Source organism: Mustela erminea, chromosome 6 (genome assembly GCF_009829155.1).
Source record: "Mustela erminea isolate mMusErm1 chromosome 6, mMusErm1.Pri, whole genome shotgun sequence".
NCBI lineage: Eukaryota > Metazoa > Chordata > Mammalia > Carnivora > Mustelidae > Mustela > Mustela erminea.
The window spans coordinates 69,832,084-69,850,192 of NC_045619.1; the positions used below are offsets into that span (position 1 = coordinate 69,832,084).

An 18,109-nucleotide genomic window follows, 5' to 3' on the forward strand; every position below is an offset into this window, starting at 1 on the left:
AAGTAACATTCTGCAAGGGTTTGTAGGGAAGAGAAGGAAAGTTTTATATGCAAGAGGGTACTTGAGCTGGGTTTTAAAGGATCCATGTGATTTTCCTAGCCTAGATCTTAGCTACAGGGGGAGAAGATAGGATTGCCCAGTATATATTTAGAGTCCTGGTGTCTGAAGTGTGTCTTTAGGCTTGAGTACATTTTCATACAGCACAAGGTATACAAAAGGGGAATAATGACTGTAAAGATATGTTGAGCTCTTTATAACATGAGGAGACTTTGCAATTCAAAGTCTAGAAAGAGAACTTTGGCTCTTTGGTGATTTTACTTTTAATTCAGCATGATCTGGGAAGTTATTGAAAATATTTGTTGATATTTTTTGATGATTAGGTCTTTGCCTGTATTAATTAATTATTAATTGACTGTATTAATTAATTAATATGATGGCGGTATGAGGTTGATTAAAATGGGAGAATTTACAAGGGGAAGAGAGGAGACCAATACAGTCATCATATAAGAGATCCATAAAGCCAGAGCCAAGACAAAAACACATGGGGGCAAAAGAAGCAGAAATTCAAAGATGGAAGTAGTAGAATTTGACATACTAGAGCAATAGGGATGAATTTAAATCTTGAGTAACTGAAATGAAAGTCATGCAAAACATGGATATGGGAAATGAGAAAAAGGTAGTTGTTTTTACTTATTTACTTCTATTTTCATTAGTGGAGAGACACAGATTGTTCTGAGAGTCTTAGCATTTGAGATGCTTGTATTGATACACTGAAAAAGCATCCATGCAGACATTCAGGAACATGGCAGGAAAGTCAAGGATGAAGCTATATGAATTGAAACATGACAGCACAAGTTTCCTCTTTAATGGAAGAAGGGCAACCCAAGCTGAGGGAACACCCTGAAAGACTAGGGGTCTTAATGTCATGTGGCATTTTGAAGAAAATCAAATGGAATTGTCAAAATACAAGAAACTCTGAAGTTTGAACTGTAGTTCTGCTGCCTGACAATATGTGTTTCTGAAGTAGGCTTTGGTTCATTCATTCATTCATTCATTCATTTTAAAGATTTTATTAATTTGTCAGAGAGAGAGAGCGAGCGCACTGGCAGGCAGAAGCAGAGAGAGAAGCAGGCTCCCCACTGAGCAAGGAGTCCAATGCGGGACTCGATCCCAGGAACGTAGGATCATGACCCGAGCTGAAGGCAGTGACATAACCAACTAAGCCACCCAGGCATCCCTCATTTATTTATTTTTAATCTCTGCACAGGCCTGGTCTGAGTGATCTGCAAATAGTAAACACTAAATTCAGTCTGTATAGGCTCAATGGAATATAATGATTTCTGAATTATAGAATTTTTTTGAGGTATTGAAAATTACTCAGGAGTCCATTCATTTGATTGTCCATTCATTCATTCATTCATTCATATATTCTGAGTCTTAAACTCTGGCAGGCACCCTTTTATTCATATTGCCCGACTTTTTCTCCATCCCATTCTTGACTGGAATTTTCACTTGAAATGAGCACATTATTCTCTGTCAGTTACAGGAAAATACTGATTTAGATCTTGTCTCTCTATGGCATTGCGCCTTTTCCTCAACTCAGACCAAGTCTCCTCTTCTTCAAGTGGGTTGGAGAAGCTGTGAAAGGAAGTTACGGAGACTATTGTTTTTACTTGTACAATAACAGGAAGTACTTTCATTGTGCTGATTCCCTGTAGACACATGAGTAAAATATTTAACTCGCGAATGATTTAAATCCTCCTCCTTAATGGTAGTTAAACACGCTGATGTTATAGAGATCTGACAAACATAACTATTATCATATGACTACTGAGAAGTTTTTGGACAGAAGTGCCAGTTAGAGGAAGGGAGCCCTATCCCCGGATGCTGAGAGTGCTTGCCTGGGGTGTCCCCAGGAACAGGAGCTGACACAGGTGTTCAGCACAGTTGCTTACTGCTTCGCATCAAGAAAGATGGGGGGTTCTTAGCACTGCTGGTTTGTGGCACTCAGCATATTTGGCAGGCAGTCAGCCCTGGCTGTGGATTTCCCTGGGGAAAATAAAAGCCACAGGGGAGTCATCAGTGTGACCTTCTGCTGGGTAGTTGGCACACAGTTGCACCACAGGAAGGCTTTCAGTTGTCATTTTCTGAACGGGGAGATATCAGGTGCTGATGGATCCTCCTCATTCCAGGTGGGAAGTAGAGAAGGAAAAAAAAAATTGAGCATAAGCTTACCAAATAATTCCCAGTCATGAAGCTTAACACCAGCTGATCTGCTGATAAAAAGGATTTTTTTGGTGGTGGGGGGGGGAGGGAGTTTCTTTGGTTCTGTAAGCACAATTATAAGCTTTCCTATTTAAGTCTGACCCATCATATTGAAATGCTGTCACTAGTATCATTAGCAAGTAAAGTGTTGATAACATAGTCAAATGCACAGCAGAGTTCTGGCTCTTAAGTGTCTGGACTAACTCCCAATATTAGGAATAGGAGTCAAACTGCCATCACTTTTCCTGTGCTAACAGACGCCCTGCCATTAGCAGTCTGAAGGCAATTTTAATAAAATACATAGCCCTGCTGAGTTGGTCTCAAAAGATAAATAAGCAATGCAGAAAAGAAGCTTTTGTTTAAAAGTAATTATTTAAACTATGCATTACAGGTAATTTTCTTTTACCAGTAAGGCAAATGCTATCAGAATCTCAATAATGATTTGGTGGCACTTATCTAAATAACGAGATATTGTCATTTCTAAGAGTTAAAGCATTGCTTTATTTTCACTTATATACAAAATGAGGGTGAATTGGATTCAGGTATCCTGTGCATGTGTTTTATAGTTTATATTACATTTTTTTGGGTGAACAGTGTTGTATTCTTAGACAGATTTATGGAAATGTAACAAGCTGGTGATAGAGTTCTGGGAACTGCAGACTTGACTTCCAAATACAGATTAGAACAGGAGGGCAAAGAACATCTTTTTATTTTTCCTTTGCTGTCAGAAAGGAAATCACATTTCAGTCTTTTAAAAAGTCTTTTAAATAAGATGCTTGTACATAAACCACAGTCCCAAGGGTATAATAAATGTGTGCATGGCTCAGAGGAGCCAAAGCTTTGTTTGCCAAAGGTAAAAATCTCAGAAAGCTTTCTCAGAGTCTATTTGGAAACCATTAAAACCACCACCTTTCCTTTCCTTCTCGATTGTGACACATTGGCTTGTAATCAATCCTTCAGACAGAATTAGCTCTGGCCTCACAGTAGGCAAAATAATACTTGCCTATATAAGTGTAATGGAAGGTGCATCAGGAAGGCTCCTATTTCCAGTTGCCATCCCGGAGAAAGGTAAGCAGGACATGCTTTAGAATGAGACAGACCTCAGTTCAGATTCTATACAAACCCTAAGTTGGGTTTTTACCCCCCATAATATAAGCACCGTAGACAAGTTATGTGTCTGTTCCAAGTCGTTGTTTTCTCATCTCTAAAATGGGGTAGTACTAAAACTGCCTTTGTATGATTGTTATCAGGATGAAATGAGACAATACATGTAAAACATAGAGGATGTCCTATGGCATAGAGGAAGGACTGAAGAAATGTTTCTTTTTATTTTAGTGATCTTTTAACAAAATTTCATCAGTGTTATATATTGATTGTGCTAAGAGTTGACATAAACATATTGACCAATAAATTCTAATGTAAGACAAGCATGTATGCAGATAACTGTAATACTGTTTGCCAGTTCTAATATTGGTATGGTACTTGGGGACATGAAGGATGCAGGGCTTAATCTTGGCCATGGGAAAATTACTGTAGAATCTTGGTTTGTTGAGCTTTCTAAGTGAAGATGCTAAGCTATATACTTCTATCCTGATCTGTTGTGATCAAAGGCTGCCATTTTTTTTTTTTTGAGTGATTTTTCCAGCTCTTTGTTCTTTCTGTTCTTCTTCCTTTACAGTTATGTAAACCTTTTCTTTGATTTTTAGTACCACGGTTAGATAATATCTATAGTCAGAAGATGTAAACACAAATCAACCACTCAAATGCTGCTCTGCATCTGTCCTAAAATGATATGGGGGAAGAGATAAAAACACAAGCTTTATTCTCTTACATTGCTGATGGGAATGAAAGTTGGTACAAATCCTTTGGACAAGAATTAGGCAAAATTTAACAAATTTACATATACATAACATTTGACCCAACAATCCTATTTCTAGGAATTTATCCTGAAGACACACGTTCAATAGTATGAAAATCCCAAGATCGACGTTATTGATTGTGGGATTGTTTATAATTGTAGGATATTAAAAACTACCTAGGTGCTCATGCATAGGAGAATAGTTGAGTACACTAATACACTATGGCATCTCCATATAATGAGGTATCATGAAATTGTAAAAGTAGTGAATAGATACAGAATAATTTTTCAGGCTATACTGCCAAATGTAAAAGTGCAGAAGTATATTACCTAGAATGAAAGGGAAATAAGAAAATATACTTATATCTGCTAACTGGGGCAAACAGGTGAAAGAAACACCAGAAATTCATGAAATTGATTACTTAGAGGGGGGGTTAGGCTCAACAAATGGGGACTAGAACATGGAAATAGGGTGGAAGGGTGCTGGGGCAGTGACATTTATATGGCTGCTATTTATCCATCTAACTCTCTGTTTTTGTCTAGTTCTGATTTTTGGAGCTATGTTAATGTTTCACATCGCTAATTCACAAAAATAAATAAATAATTAAAATGAAGCAGGGTGTTCAGGGAGCCCCACATTAAAAACAAATGAACAAAAATATCTAGTAAACTTAACTATATTTGTAAGAACTACAAATGAATGGGGTAGGGGGGAAAAGATCTAATTTGAATAAGTTTGCCAAACAGACTTTACATGTTAAGATTAAAAAAAAAAATTGTTCTCCAATTAGAAAATTGGTTTTCACACGATATGGATTAATGACGGGTTTTTGTAGGACTCAGAATTAACATTTCTAAAACTGCTTTATTTTTTAATAGATTTTATTTATTTATTTGAGAGAGAATGAGAGAGAGAGAGAGAGCGCTACCACAGGGTAGGGGAGGAGGGAGAAGCAGATTCTCTGCTGAGCAGGGAGCCTGATACGGGACTCCATCCTGGGACTCGAGGATCTTGACCTAAGCCAAAGGCAGTCATTTAGGCAACTGAGCCACCCAGGTGCCCTGAAACTTCTTTAAATGGTTCATAGGATTGTGGATAGTGATGGCTGTTTTTCTTAACATAAAAGAAACAAAGAGGGCTAAAACAAACCCTGTGGTGTTGAATTGGAATCTGAGATACCAATAGGAACTCAAGGTATGTGTGTGTTTATATTCTAAGTATGTATCACAGATATACAGATAAAAAAATAAGTGGTTTTGTGTGTGTGTGTACTTGTACTTATATATCCCCTACCTCTATATACTGAGAGGCCTAGAAGCAATAATACCTCAATACTGATGAGCACAATTAGTACTTAGATTTTGGTTTCTAAATACCATTCTTAAATAAAAGAAACCAATAATCCTTATAGAAATGCATGTTTCTAGTACTAGAACAGGAGAAGTATATGATGAGAAACTGGAACATCTTATGGTGCAAGAAAGTAAGGAAAGACTAAAAAGTCATGGAAACACATTGAAAAAACACATGAGCCAATATAAAGTGACTCCTGATGACCACATCTAGGACATTTGAGCAAGAAAATAATGGTAGTTTTGAATTATACTCAATATAGTTCATGAAACTATAAAAAGGATTGAATAAGTAAATAAATGTGGGAGAGAAAAACTCTTTTATAAGAGTAGAATGCCAATTAATAACTATAGAAAATGATGAAAATAGAAAGTAACCATCTGGTAAGCAACATAGTAATAATCATTTTAGGCAAGAATCACCACTGGATAGTAAATTAATGGTCAAAATGTGATGATAAATAAGATACATAGTGTTAAAAAATCTCCTCTTAAAATGCTTATTATTACAAAAGGGAAAGTAGTAACTTTTCAGGGGAAGAACCTGGCAGGCACCACCTAAAACAAGCAATCAAAGTCAACATCACTAGTAATGGGTTGTATTGGCATCACGTGCCACTTCTGTGATTCACTGAGAAAGGCACAAAAAATCATTTCTATCACCATGTTTCTTGCCAAAAATGTATTGTATGAATTTTTTCACAAGGAACTATCAGAGAACTCAAATAAAGGGATATATTATAAAATAACTCAGCAATATTTTTAAAGAGTGTCAGGGTCTTGATACACAAAGAAAGACTGAGAATTCTCCCAAATAGCAAGAGACTAAGAAGACATGGCAGCTAAATATTGGCTCATGGTCCAAGAAAGAACATCAGTGGGACAGTTGTTACAAACTCAGTAAGGTCCGTGGATCAGCCAGTTTATTAAAGTTAATTTCTTGGGTTTGGTAATTGGACTGTGGTTTTGTAAGATGTTAACATGTGAGGAAGCTAGAAACTCTACTATTTTTGTAATATTTTATAAGTATGAGATAATTTCAAAATGAAATACTAAATTGAAAAATTAAAAAAAATTTATGCTTTAAGTAAGATGTATGCATGTATTATCCATCCTTCTTTATTATCATAAAGACTTTGTTGTATGAGAGGTAATCACTAGGCTCTAAGAAGAAAAGAAAAATTGTAATAGAGTGGTAAGTATGGAGCATTGTGAATTGGGTCTTACTCTCTTAACTAGCTCTGTCACACACTATGTAAGCCTTGAGGGTACTTACTATATCTTTGCATTTGCTAGTCTATTTTCCGATAAAACAGAGATAATGATCTTAGCAATATGGTTTCTAATTATTCACACCAATGGAGGAGAGAAAAATGTCGAGTATGGAGCCCAATGACAATAATTTTAAACACTCAAGTGGAGATCAAAATCAAATGTCAATGAAGAACCAAGTGTATTCTGGGAGGTATAAAACTCCAGATTATGAAACTATTTCCAGGGACAGAAGACAGAGCTAGTGTATTCAGTCCAGCAGATATGTGTGAAGAGATCAGTACTCAGACAAAAGCTAGAAAGGAATTATAGGCACATTACACAGCTAGTCAGTCAGTCAGACTCTGAGAGTCCAGATTCTTAAAAGTTAGACACTGGTCTGGCGACCTACATCTCCCCAACCTTGATGGTGCCACTGGAACAGGGGCAGTACTCATTAATGCTCTGTGACAGCATTAAAGGACTAGGGTCAGGGAACAGTAGCAATGTAGAGTTGCACCAAGTTCTGTCTAGATTGTTTTCACATATATTCATATTCAAAAATTTCATGCTCAACATGAAATTACATGCTGTTAAATAGTTACAAGATGTAGGCAGAAAGATCAATTTCATTATCTCTGTTTTTATAGATAAAGTCAGATTCAGTGTTTCCATAATCATATATAGCTAATAAGTATAGAAAGGATTTGTACTTTAGACTAGGGTGTTCACCTGAGTTTATGAACTTTGTTCTAGCATCAAAGACTCCCCCCTCATATTTACATGAAATTCTTGTATATAAGATTTTTCAGGTGCATTTTTTTCTGAGGCAAGGATACAGATCACTTGATTCTATCAGATCTTCCCAAAGGGTCTGTGACTTAGAAGAAGATAAAATAAAGATTTTCCTTCCACACTAATGTACAATATGGAGTGGAAGTATTTTTGGGACTTGGGAATACATAACTCTTACAGTGCATGTACTCAGGAAGCAGCATTATCAATAGCATTTTACAGAATGATTGTAGGACTTGCCCAGAATCCCAAGAGTTAGTGCCAGAAATAAAACCAGAGCTCCAGTTGCTGACAGCCAGGGAAGTGATTATCCTATTGATCACATTTATGAGTTATGAATTGTCTTTGATGCAGATAGTTTTTTGATAGTCCAGCACCAACCAGGAAGATTGGAGGTCTGCTTCCCAGGCTGCGTAGCACTCGGTGGAGAAGCCAAGTTCTGTTGCTCTATTGAGGCGTTAGTTAGTATTTTGAGCATTAGGGTGATTTGAGTAAAATTCTGTAGATTGCTATCCTGGGGAGACAGGGGCAACAGCACAGTTATCTTACCTATGTAGAATGGAAAGCAGTTTAAATTCAGTAGAAGCCATGGAGTGTATGTTGAGAGTATCATGTCATTCAGCGCCTGAAAGCCTCTCCCAGGTTTTAGCTTCCTGAATGAATCTGGAATTAATTGGACAGTTCCTTCTGTCCAGCAGCAGTGCATGCTTTCCTTTGAAGAATATGTTAAATGATGTCAGTCTTTATGTGACTTTGACAATTGCCAAAAATTTGTGGTAGCTGCTCAGATACACCGATACTGTCCCATCATCCCTATCTATGAGTGTGTGTATTGCCATCACGGAGTAGATCACATTTTTAAAAAAGTATTCATAAGTGACTCTTAATCTCACAAAACAAACTGAGGGTTGCTGGGGGGAGGGGGTTTGGGAGAAGGGGTTGGGATTATGGACATTGGGGAGGGTATGTGCTTTGGTGAGTTCTGTGAAGTGTGTAAACCTGGTGATTCACAGACCTGTACCCCTGGGGATAAAAATATATGTTTATAAAAAATAAAAAATTTAAAAAAAAAGTATTCAATTCTTTACTATTAGAATCAGAATCCCTTGATTATTACATATATTTGATTTCCAAACCCAGGATTTATGAAAGACTTAATATTTAGACTTACTATAAAAACCATATAAAATTTAAAATTTCATTTAATCAGTAATGATTTAGAGAGTAATAGAGAATCTAAGAGCTGGATAAGGCTTATCTAAGTCATTGATGTTGTAGACGAGGAACTGAGGCTCTGAGAGGTTAAATTTTGCATCATTTTACACAGTTAATAAGTGACAGAGCCAGAAAAAGAACCCAGATTTCCTGATTCCTGGCTCAGTTTTCATTCTACTGTGGCATGGTTCCTCATGACACGTATCAGCTTAAAGCAAAATTGTATTTGTTGAAATGTATGAAAAGGGCTGTGGATCTTTTGATGATGTTTTGTGGAGGGAATGAGGTCATTCTGTCCTTGATTTTTTTTTCCTTAGGTGTACTATAAAATTAATAAGTTAATAATTCCTATTTATGTACCTCAAATTAATAAGGTTCTACTCATTTTTTTTCTCCTCAACAATCTGCCTATAGTTTTGGAAAATACCTTCTTGTCTCAGAATAAAAGCATTCGTACCTTTGAGTTCCTAGCCCTTGAGTTGTTCACCCATTAAGTGACTAATCTAAAAAATCACCTCGTCTGGTTAGGTGCACTGGATTGCAAATGTCTTTTGATAGTGCTGCAGTGGTAGTGTAGGGATTTGCAACTGGCAGGCAGGAGCTGAATTGCCATCATTTGGCTTTAGCAGGAGTTAGAGTCTTGTCTCCAACATAAGCATGAGCCAAGGTACTGTCTCCTTTTTTCTAATTTTAGTTGGAACCATTGGCACTGATCTTACCTAGACAGACTAGTGTTATTTCTACCCAGCACAATCTGCTGGCATGGGCTCTATTCCAAGCCATGCATTTGAACTTCTCCCCTGGTTTAACAGAGATATGATTGGATGTAGAGGACGGTAGTTTTCACCTTTTTCATTAGAAGGCATTCTTTCAGATGTAGAGATTCTAAGTTTAACGGGTTCACTATATGACTCAGAATTGACTCTTGTGACTGAAAATTGCATATGCTTTAATTGTGGGTCATGAAATAATTATTCCAACATTTTGGTTCTGGGACATGGATATTGATATGTTTAACTGCTCGAGGGTAGGAGGAAGGATGAGACGTGATGTCTGCTTTCCGGCCCTTACTGTATGCTCTCTACTGGAACAAATGAGTTGTACAGTTGTCCTGTCTTGAGCTCTAGTCATGGCGTCCATCCCTGCTGGCCTCTCTCACAACCTCAGTCACCCTGGCCATGCTGTGGCTCCCAACTGCACCCCTTTATCACACAACCCTCAGTGGGACCCCTTCAGGCTGTCAGCACCTTCCCTCAACGAACTCCCATACCATGGAGGATCAAATGGGTTAGCACAGTCTCTGGAGCCTTGACTCACTATGCAGCCACCCCTGTACCCTCTTCTCCTTACTTCAGTTTGTCATGGAATCTCTGCGAGGTCAGACTCATAGAGTGCCATTTGGGCAGCCAGCCACAAGTCTTCATTTTGCTCATTTTGTCTTAGACGGAAAGGGATTTCCAGTGTTTCCTGTCTCGCCCCAACCTCTTCGGTCTGCACCGTGCCCTGTGCGGTAGGAGTGCAGGTCACCTCACATTAGCTTTTGAGGCCTCTTCCCACTGTGACTCTACCTCTTCCCTAAATTAAAGGAGCCCCAAACACCCAAATCTTTCGCTATTATGTATGAGCAGTAATTTTCTATATGTAAAATCTGAAGGTTCCCCCCCCTCTGGTTCCTTGTGACCCAAATGAGAAAGACTATACATGGAATGAGAAGAGTTGATGCATCGGGTTATGATTTCCTGTATCATCACACAGGGGACTCAATGACAAACAGAAAAGATACTGTTAAGTGTGATGATGTAATTATGTAATGTAATGATGTAATTATATAATGTAATGATGTAATTAAATATAAAAAATACTGTTAAGTGTAAATGTAAATAAAAAAAGATACTGTTAAACAATAAAAAGAAAAGAGACTGCCCTGGGGGGCTCATGGTGAGCTCACATGGAATTTATTAGTTTTGGTTGTAGTTCAAACCAATAGATATAAACACGTCCACAAATAGAGAGATTCTGATAAACAGCTAGACAATATGTTTAAATCTTATGTAAAGGAAGGCTTTGAAGTATATATCACATCCTGAAGATGTGGTTGAAAAACAGCAAATCATTATCCAAGTAGAAAAGAATGTCATAAAATTGAGTCATGACTCTTCTCTCTCTCTCTTTTTTTCTTCCCACCAAAATTTTTCTGTTCCCCGTTTGGGTAGAAGATCTGTGTTCCCTTATTGCCATAGCCTGTTGGTAACTTTTGCCTACTTTTCAACCGTGATTAAGGTGCCCTCTTACAGTGTGAGCAGACCGATAAGACTAATAATAATAAAAAATAAAAATTAAACATTTAGACCTTGGTTTAGATGGTAGCCCTTAGGGAAAGGTGTCACTTTTATTCCCATTTTACAGATGAGCAAGTTGATGTAAGCAGAGTGCAGGCAATCCAAAAGCACATGAGAAGTGGGTAGACCAGGACCTTATCTGACATCAAATTCTGAATCCCTGCCACTTAGGAACTGTATAGTTTCAAGTAACCTGAATGACATTGGTTTGGATGAGATAGGAGTTTTTATTTTTTTATTATTATTATTTTAAATAAGCCATAAATTTTCCTTTGTCATTGGTCTCCTCTATAGTTATGTTTATTATAATACACACATCCACTGTTCTACTCCTAAATAGAGTATTTTCTATAGAATATTAAGCAAATATTTAGCACAGACCTGCCTAGGAGGGGGGTATTAAATTAATCTGGAAATGAGGAATTGAAACATCACCTAAGTTCAGAGACAGTCAGTGGTCTAAAGCCAATCTCCACCTTCAAAAATGCTAACTGACAAATGGTTAGTTATTCAGATAGAAATACTTTCCTTTAGGATAGAGCATTTTGAATTGTGTATCTTTCTCTCTCTGCCTGGGGAAACAAAAATTGCTGATTAGAATTGTATTAGTAGGGAACGGTATGTTTCAACTTCAAGGGACTAAAATATTATGAACTTATTTATTTCTTTGTGTCCTAGTGCTGGAATATAAACAAGAGGTTTGCATTTAAGCAGTGAGAGCATACTGGCTGAAGACTGAGTAAATATAGTGTGTGGGTTCTTAACCTGATTGACCTTTCTGACTGACAAAAACTCACCTTTGTCTTCTTTGCTACCTCAGTTTCACCATTTAGAAAATGCTGTCATATACTCAGGACTTGCTTGTGGAGTTCATATCTTAAAATATGTTACCAAATGATAATTTGTAGTAATTCTGACTCAGCGCTACCTCAGTGTTATTCTGTTTTTACACATGTCTGTAGTATGCTGTTATTGTTTTATTATGTCATTGTAATGTGGTTAATATGTAATATTGTCTTGATAACAAACTGATTTTCAACTGCTTCATATATATAAGAACCATGTGCTTCAAAGCAGATACTACAAACTTGGGCCAAACCAAATAAATATTTATTCAAATCTTTATATATGGAAAATATGTAAACAATTAGGCAGATTATATACTCACTCCAGAATATTTCTTGGGAGTTTTAGTTCTGTTTTTAGTAAATTCCTAACATCAGTATATTTTCTAATTGACTGAAGATGTTGATTAATTGAATTTTTTTAAGCAAGGATTTATAGATTTTTATTTTTGAACTCACTTCTATATATTTTTGTAAAATTTGGCTTAACTCCATAAGAGAAAATTTGGGCAATCTGCAAATACAGACTAGAAAAATAAGCAGTTTAGATCATTTAGGCTTTTAAATTGCTTTTTTAATAGCTGATTTTAATTTTAATTAGGCAGGTATATTACATTCTTCTCTTTTCCTTTTTAATGTTAAATTTGCCAGAGATTATCATATACACAAAGTAAATATGTACGATAAAGATAATTAATAGAAAAAACTTTTGCCCTAATTATTTGATTATTTCATGTGAAAGTATTAAATAGGTCTAAATTAGCTTAATAATTGTCTCCGTTCCTTTGTAGTTTGTATGTTGAAATCATGGCCCTAGATCATTACTAAGAATGCTTCAGCAACAGGAAATGAACTGAAATCTTTTTTTAATTGGTGCTTATGGTGCTTATGAACAGTTTGGTCACTTCTAGAAATGCGAATTTACTTGTTTTAAAAAAGACTATTTTAGTGTAGAATTTCATGTGATAATTTTTATCAGTATCAATGATCTGTTAATATAAATGGTTTTATAGTGTTGTTTTCCATAAAACTGTTTTAGACTGCAACGACTAGATAATTGGTTTTTGTTTTAGAGATAAGGATCACTTAATTTTTATAATTTCCCAAAACAGTATTAGAGCCATACCATACCCATTTCTCATGGCAGCCCCTCAGTATAGCTGAATCTTGCCCTCAAGTCTACCATCTAAGGAATCTCAATATCCTTTCTGTTCCATGAACCACCATAGTTGACAAAAGAGATTTCTAAAGAGATAATTGTATTGATTAATTCAATTTCTGGGTCGAGCATAAGGTTGTAAATTGGAGATCACTCATAGAAACTGAATACAAAGGGAAAATCTTTTTAAGTCTTTTTTTTTTAGTGTATTGAATGATTTATGCTGAACTCCTAAAAGCTTTCCAACCTCACAGAGCTTCAATAAACTTCTAATGGAGTCCTGAATGCCAGCTCTATTTTTGTTGCTTGTACAGTAGGTGGGAAACCTTTAACTAGTAGGATGAGTCTTTGTTTTCATCTCTATTGAAAAACTCCCATCCTAACACTCAGGGACTTCTAATATTTTAGTTAAAAAGTTTGCCGGTGTAACATACATATATTTCTACAAGTTTAAATATATATTGATGATATATTGTTGCTGAAGTATAAATATATATTTTCATATCAATATATTTAACCACACTCAATATTTATATATATGCAAGCAAGATGTCTTCATATGTGAATGCAGAGTGTCCATATTTATTATGTTAGTTGGTTGAGTGTTTCATCAGATAATAGGTTCTCTATTGCAGGAACTGTTTTATCCACATTCCATCACCCCCGACAGAGTATAATACAGTGTCTTTTACACAATGGATGCTAAATTAATGGTTGTAGTGAATGGTGACCAAAAGAATACACATTTAATCAAAGATAAATGTGCCATTTGATTTTGATACAGGTATATGGAAAAGATGTCACTTAAAGAAAGTCCTCTTTATTGTCGATTAGAACTGTTTTATTCCACTTAGATGGGAGCTAGCTCTGCCACTTTTATATAGTTTTATTTATAATTGTGAACATGTAGAACCACATGAGGCCATCAATCAGCAGAGAGATGAGGGCCCAACAGAATTATTTCTGTAGGTGGCCAATTTTTTTTCAATCAAGGACAGCTGAAAGGTCATGATTAAAACAGTGATTTTCCTGAAATTGTAAGTAACTGTTACTGACTGTTTTGCACAAAGATGTCAAAACTACTTTTTCCTCTGAAAAAGAAAATTATAAGTTCTTGAAAATGTTGGCAGTTTTCCAAATTTCACTTGCACTACTGTAATGTATTTTAATTACTGCACTTGAGTCAGTTTCTTAAAAGAATATAAGAGGCAAAAATAAGTTCGGGTGATAGTAACCATATGTAGATTAAACAATAGGCATCTAATGCCTCACTGATAGGTACCTATTCATTACTCGATATTAATCAAAGCATAGGATTTAACAATTTTTACCCAAATAGTGTACATAGCATTAATTCATAATTCTATATATGATGAGGAGTTATATCACTGTATATTTCTATTAAAACATGGCAGTGATACTCTAGATATTTAAGTAATTTGCTTCACATAGACCAGTTAGCCAAGGCAGCCAAGGATAGCAAATGTTGGTTGCAATTTCTGTAGGTGGCCTTTTATTCTCTGAGTCAGGATTGACTCTAGTCCCTGGGTAGTGGCAGGGAGGACTAACTGCTGGTTGTCATCATCTTTCAGATGAGGTGTGGACACGAAGTCCTAACCATTTGTAGTCATTAAAGATTCCTCAGAACATTTGTAGCAAGAAGGGTTTTAACCGCAGTGTCCTGGTCAGTTTCCAAATTGGGTAATTACATTCTGCCTCCTAATGTCTTCCTGCAGGTTTTGTTTTTGTTTATTTGTTTGTTTGGGGTTTTTATTGTTGTCATTGCTTGGCTATGTGGAGCCATAGAGTTTTGGGGTGCATCTCTCCTCAGTTTTAAGCTATTGTGTGCTTTTAACCTTCCTTAGGCTGTGCTATAATAGAACACAAGTGTTTTGTTAGATCCACATTACTTGAGCCCACATTAATAATTTATGTTCCATATTTTTATACTCTGCTTTAGTTTAGTTTTTTTTTTTTTTAAGGGACACATATAAAGGAAAGAATGAAAAGAAATAATGGCAGGAGGAGCAATAGATATGTGGCTGACATGGGCTGCAGTTATGAATATGGTCAAGTGTACCTGCTCTTTACCTTGGAGGGAGTTGCTCGAAGGCAAAGAAAATGAATGAATGACATTTGCTGAGTTTGGAGAGGAATCGCAGGAGAATATGCCGAACGTGAGTTCATTTAGAATTAAAAAGTGGTAAAGCTCCATTCAAGCCCGAGAATGACATGGTTCGTTTTCATGTTAAATGTCAATCTTTCCCCCCATTGATAAGCATGTTAAATTTGGATTTGTAAGGCAGAAGGATATGTATCTGATTTTAAGAGCAATATTTTGATATGTCATAATTTTGATGGCCATGTTTTGAATTAGATATTTCACTCAGGATCATTTTTTTTGTAATCTACAGAAAGATAAAACTCTATCAAATCAACATTCATTGGATGCCAACCATATTAAAAAGAACCACATTTGATGTATTACTTTCGAAGGTAGTGATTTGGTCCAAAAAACAACAACAAACTGTATCAAGTAGTTATCCTATTATATTCCTACTGGGTTGAAAGTGATTTTTTTTTGTTTTGTCATAATTTTATTTATTCAACAAAAAATAATAAAACAAAAGGCAAAGTAATTGAGTCCTAACCCAAGCATAAATTTCATCCATTAATCTTAAAACTTACCCTGCCAACAGTATTATATGGTAGGAAAAGCATAAGCTCATGTGTCAAAAGAGCTGCTTTTTATTGCTGGCTCTCACAAACTCTATCATTTCCAAATGGTAAGTTGCTTAGTAGCTTCCTTGTCCCGGTTTTTTATTTGTGAATAGGAATAATTCTAATATTCTGACCTACCCACCTAACCAGTTTTAAACAAATGGTAGAAAATAAATTTCCTTTTAAATTAACTCTAAACCCAAATATAGTACTTTCCTCACTAAATAATTTATCTTTTATCAGATCTATTTTATATATAATCCTCAATTATAAATTGATTTTCATGGCTTTTCTGGAATCTTAGCTTGAGATTAAACCTGCTCTGGGTTCTGTGTGATGGAGCTTTTCCCTTCTCCGGTCAGCCTCAGAAATGTTCTCTTCCCAGTACTGGTTAGTTGTGCTTTTTCTCTAATTCATCTTTTTATCATATCTGGTACACAAATAAAAGATTTTAATACTGCCTTGCCATGCCTGATTAATCTGAAAATATCTCTACCTAATAGAATGAGGGCTGAGCTGTCACAGGACTACAGAAAACAGAAAACTGAGTATGGGAGAACATTACCAACAAGGAGTAGGCTCCTAGAGCAAATCTTAGTAATATGAGGAAGCTCATACGTACAAAGACTCAGATGATCTCATGGTAGGGGAACACCTTGCTGGACTGGTGTTGAATGTCTAACTGTGGGGTGATCCAGGGAATAAGGGTGGAAACTCCATCCACAGACAGTAGGAAGCAGTCAAACTGATATATTGTCCGTGAGCATCCCAGAGACTTGGCAACAGTAGCAGATTTTCCCAGGAGACTAAATTTTAACCAAGATTGAAAACTGATGACAGAGACCTGAGGTAAAAATTATGGAAACTAAGTGGACTCAGTAAGAGAGCAAAGTGCAAACACTGTGTTACTAAAACTGTGCTTTTTCATTAAAAAACAAAAGCATGCTCCCGGCTACTAGCACTATGAGGTCTGTCTGGCTTTGGGGGTTAGACAATGAAGTAACTCATATCCTCTTTGGTTTTTTTTGCTCTAAGGTTTTATATTAGCCACCTCTTTTCTTCTTTCTAAATTCAAGCAAAGTAGGAAAAGATAGAATTTATATAAATTCTGAAAACATGATCTTCATTTTCTTCTCTTTTATGTCAATCAAAGAAAGGTTATTTCCTACCTGAATTGCTTCTGTTTTTTCCCAACCATCAGCTTTCTCCCCTCAAAGTTTCTGTAATCTATGTATGAAAGTCACACCAAAATTTATTGGTTTAAGACACATTTTAGCACATTTTAACATATGAGATTGTGATGCATCTTAAATCTGTGGTTTGTCATAATTTAATTGCCAGAGGTTTTTTTTTTTTTTTTTTTTTTTTTTTTTCTTGGTGATACATGAAATGTTGGGTTGTCCTCAAATCAATGGCATCTTGGATGAAATACAAAGCTTACCTAACCAAGAGTGTTGCTGCCAACAGTGGCTTCAAATACAATCTTAATCATAAAGATATATGATATCACTGATACTATATGATGTCATTGACATTGACTGTCCCTGGGGCTTGATAGAACCCAGTTGTTTCTAAAATCCCTCCAATGTCTAAACCACCCTTTCCCTTATTTGACCATATTCTCACTATACAGGAAAAGATCAACCAGAGGGGGTTCTACAGAAGAAGAGATTCCTATACAGGTTTCTAGGAACTATTTTGTCTTCATAGTGGGAATGCATTCATTGCATCTGGCCTCTCCTTTCTCCTAATAGAATTTTATGAATCAGAGTTTGATTAATACCTGTCTTCATCTGTACACATATATCTGTGTGTCCAAAAGTGACATCCTGATGTTCAGAAATGAAAATAGGATCTTCTTTCTTTGGTAGATCCTATCCCAATATGGGAACTTATGCAGTAATATTCATGTTTGTACAATTCTCTTTAGTTTTCTGATACTGAGGCTTAATTTTGTGTTTTCATTATTGACTTCTTTGATTATGACATCCTCCAAAAATTCTCATCTTTGTCTAAAAGATGCACAAATTTGTGGCTAGAACAGTTGGATAATACATGGGCTTTATTTTTCTCATTGCTTACTTGAAAGGAAACAGATATTTGCAAGGTAATTACATCATTAGTTAAATTTCCTCTTTTTAATTATCATACCTTTTGTTCTGTCATAAATAGAAGCCCTTCTTCTCCTGTTGTATAGTAACAGGGTAGTATATCTGCCATTGGTAAGCTTAGTATTTGAAATATGTTGAATATTGGAATTTGTCTCAATATGTCTTAATATTTCAGCAATGTCTTGATTTCATGATTT

The 18,109-nt window shown here is 35.9% G+C and overlaps 1 protein-coding gene across 9 annotated transcripts in view; it reads left to right on the forward strand.

Annotated features, from left to right (window-relative positions):
• Positions 1 to 18,109, forward strand: part of SOX5 (SRY-box transcription factor 5) — a 985,042-nt gene that overhangs the window by 336,115 nt on the left and 630,818 nt on the right. The window lies entirely within an intron of this gene.